Here is a 4,353-nt window from a genome sequence, read left to right on the forward strand (position 1 = left end):
AAAATCAATCCATCTATTCTTCTTAATAAGTGCCGAAAATTCAGAATGTGTAAGGTGAGTTTCCTGCAACACCATGACCTGCGCATCCGAGTCCTTCAGATATTGCAGAATCTTACTGGCTCGGGGCTTGGTGCGGAGGCCATTGACGTTCCAGGAAAGGAAACCCACATTACTCATCTCCTAACCAATAAAACACAATGATTAATACTATTCCAAAAAAAGATATTTATAGTAATGTTAAATACTTGCGTACAGCAATTATTTGTGGAATATGAATTACCATTCCAAAAGCTTACATTTAGGTAATTTAGGTTATTGAGGACTTTTTTGCTTTTTGGCCACCCATTCGCACTGACCCCCTCAGGGTGAGAGCCCCTCCCCCCGTGAAGAACCCTTGCATTATCTAACCGGAACAATGTCCAGTAGATAGTGCCCCACCGGTTGACCACCTGCAAGAAAGTCTAACCGCTAACTATTCAAGGGACTACTAACGAGTGAATAAAAGATTTGAAACAAAGAGAAAAAAATTAGTTGGATCTATGAGGTTTTTAAGTAGTGTAGTGCATAAATAGTGCATATATATATAGGTACATCAGCCTTATGATTTCCATATTAAGAACATGAAGGATTAAATAGCAGGACCTATATTATGCAACCAAGATTTTGAAGAGAGGGCGTCTAATATTAAACCTAGCTACCCCCTTTGCCCAGATCCATTAATAGCTCATCAGCTGCTTGCACAGACCTAATGTTATACATCTTATTGTTGTGCATTACTTTAAGGGCTGCCGGGAACAAAAGCTGGGCTGTTGCGCCCAAATTTCTAAAGGCATCCAAGCGCCTCCCAAATTCCCATTGCTTTTCAAGAGTTATTCGGGAAAGGGCTGATCTTATCAAAAAAATAAAGCCTTTTCCAGACAGAGACTTTTGTTTTAAACTAGAACAAAGGGTAAGGGAGATAGAGGGAAAGGGCTAGGCTCACCCTCCAGATACTTTAATCAACAAAAGATTTCTCAAAAGAGAAATCAAAAAAGCCTAACCGATCACTACAAATCCATTCACAAACCCCAATTGGGTTGGACTGGTAGGTATAGTGGATAGAAAAAGAGAAATGCTCTTTTTCTTGGTGTCCCCTCACTCACCAGGGTTGCCCCATGGTGACATGCTTCATCATAGGGGCCATCCCAGCCCTCTACGGACTGGGGCGTGCTGCGACTGGCGAATTACGGAGGAGCACTTATAGTATGACTATGTGTGGTGCGGGTGTGATAGTGGAGTGGGCTACGTGAAAAGTTTAAAAATACCTGCCTAGTAAGCTTTCAATAAACTTTATTCCTGCTTCCAGGTGGTAACATTAAAATATGGGGTGGTAGAACTAGGATTTCCTAAACGCAATGTGTCAAGGTGTACCTATCAACTCCTGTCAACATGTTTCGTGCATACCCCAAGCACTTCTTCGGGACTACACAGGGACCAGGCCTGTGTTCGCCACTCCTTAAACGCTCAAAAAAGCCTTTTCAATGCAATCAATACATGCATATAATACCTACGTATTCTATTGAATCACGTGGTTCATGTAGTGGGACCTAACTGTGCCCCATGGACTCGAAGGGGATCAGTATCCCAGCGATTTGCTAACAGGATACCTCCCTCTTTTAAGCACCTACTCGCGCCGCTTCGGTCCGAAACTTTTGTTTTAAAGACATATTTAAGATGCGTTCTTTTAGGACATAGGTGTGAAAATTGACTAAAATTTTGCGTGGTTTAGATCTCTGTGGATTCAGTTTAAAAGGATCACTATGTACCCTCTGAATATCAGGTGACAGTTCTGCAGGAGTGTATTCTAGAGACAGTGCTTCTTTCAGTAGAGAGACGATATACTGTTTAATATCTGTCCCTTCAGATCCTTCCGGAACATTCAAAATACGGATGTTCCCCCTTCTCGCGTTGTTCTCAAGGGACTCCATCCTCTCACTGAGGGCCAGATCTTCCTTTGTAAGTTTCTTAATATCCTCCTTCGCCTGATCCAAATGGACTGAATGAATGCCAACCGTCTCTTCTAACACTCCAGTTCTTATAGTGAGACCTTCGATTTTATTATCAAGTGTTTCACAATAATTTTTGAACTCTAGTTGATTAGCGGATGACTCAGCAAATCCCTTTCTTATCTCCAACGTAAGAGCTGAAAACATTTCCAGAACAGAGGCTGCCGTCAATGGGGCTTGGAAGGAAGAGGAAGGGGCCGATGATGAGTTAGTGTCAAGTTGGACAGGGTTAACAGAGTCATCTTCATCTGGGCCCCCAGATGCACCTCCCAATTCAGTAGAGTCTAATTCTTCAGCCTCTTCAGAATAAACTGTAATGAGATCTTGAGGTAAACTCAACTCCTGCATGGATGAAGACTGGAACTGAGATTGTCCTGGCAGGAGGAGCTGTCGCTCTGATTCTGGGTCTAGTAATCCCTGTGCATTTGCTTCTAAATCTGTAGTTTGGGCCATTTCTGTTACTTGAGCAGGGCTTTTTTCAGCTTGGTCTGTCACCCCAGATACTGACGTATCCGCTAGTATGGCAGATTGGCAAGAAGATGAGGGGTTGCTTTAAGAGGTAGATGCCATATCTTGATCGTCTAAGCCTTCGGGTAGATGTAAAATCTGTGGAATGGCTTTAAAATAAGAGCGAAGCGAAGGAGTAATTTTTGAACCTGCTGGATGTAGTATTTTAGAGTCCTTGGACTTCCCCTTAGTTTTACTCTTCACAATTGGGGTTTTAGACTTAAATTCAGTGTTCAAAAAAGAGGATGATTTCGTTTTGGATGATGTATTAACACCTTTCACAACTTCTATTCCCCCTTCTGGAACACCACCTTTGTTTAGCCCTATTTTCTTTTTACGTCCGCGACCTCGACCTCGTTTAGGCTCACCTTTGGGAGTATTTAGTAAGCTGCCTGTAGTATTAAATGCACCAGGGATACTTGAAATATTCTTGCTTGAGAAAGTATGTATATGTTCCTCGATATCGACAGTATCGATAAAAGAGTCTGGTATAGTAAGAGTGGTAGGAGTGGTTTCTACCAACGACAAGTCTGTAGGACTTCTACAGGCCAATTTATGCCCAAAAGACCCCTCCACTGCAGCAAAGGTAGCGGAGTCTTGTAAATATTGGGACTGACCTTGTAGTCTTTCCTTAGAGATTAAGATTGTAGTAGCGTTAGTGCGCGTCTCCAACTCTGTAGCACTTCGAGGAGAGAACAGATTTCTCAATCTCTTGCCCTTCCTTAGATATGTACCTATATATGTGTATTGCTTTGAATAAACATGTAGAATAATGGTTTAAAAAATAAATGAATACATTTTTAAGTACATCACTTGAAAACCAGAGTTTATCGTATGCATCTTTAAGGTACTTATACTTACTTTATGCATCTATATACCTTTCTTGTATTTAGATCTATATATTTATTACTTTCCTTAAAAAAAAATGCATATTCAATTCACTACCCTATTACTCACCATATACCTCTAACAATATCTTTAATCTACATATACTTACTTCCTTTTTGCATCTATACATTTTCCATGTACTTATGAATCTATATATTTATTACTTTCTTCTAATTCAGTATATCCAATGCACTACCCTATTTCTCACCCTATACCTCATTCAATATATCTTCTACCTTAACTCTCTGACTCATCTCAAACGTCTTTCTACTATTCTTTCCAATGCACTAACCTATTTCTCACCCTATATATCCTCTACATCCACTCTCATTCATCCTAAACCCCATACCATTACTAATGATCCCCAAATAGCCCATTCTAGACTGTCCCCTACTCTACCCCTCCTTGCACCATCTGACACCTCTTTTACTATACTAATCCCCCAAAACGAGCCTTTCTAAACTTTGTCCTCTGTCTCTTCACTCTAAAGCCCTTTTTACACATCCTAAGCATCCCACTACTACTATGACCTCCAAAAAAGTCTAACTCCTTCACACTTCTATCCCTCCACTATCCTTTTCAAGCAAAATAACAGACTAACATGTCCACTTCTCAAATTTCATTTTTCACTATACTAGTTCACCACTAATCCTTTGTGGGTTCCGGAGTAGCGTGCTACTCACCGAAAAAAAACGCTTCAACACCCCATCAGGGGTAACAAGCGCTATATTTATTTGCAAACCTTTGACCCTCTTCTATCCCTCTGCTACCCTTCTCAATCCAAATAACTGACTAACATATCCACCACTCAAATGACTTTCATATTTCACTATAATAATTCACCACTAATCCTTATGGGTTCCGGAGTAGTGTGCCACTCGCCAAGAAAGTGCTTCAACACCCCATTAGGGGT

Source organism: Lissotriton helveticus, chromosome 2_1, assembly GCF_964261635.1.
Source record: "Lissotriton helveticus chromosome 2_1, aLisHel1.1, whole genome shotgun sequence".
In the NCBI taxonomy this organism is placed as follows: Eukaryota; Metazoa; Chordata; class Amphibia; order Caudata; family Salamandridae; genus Lissotriton; species Lissotriton helveticus.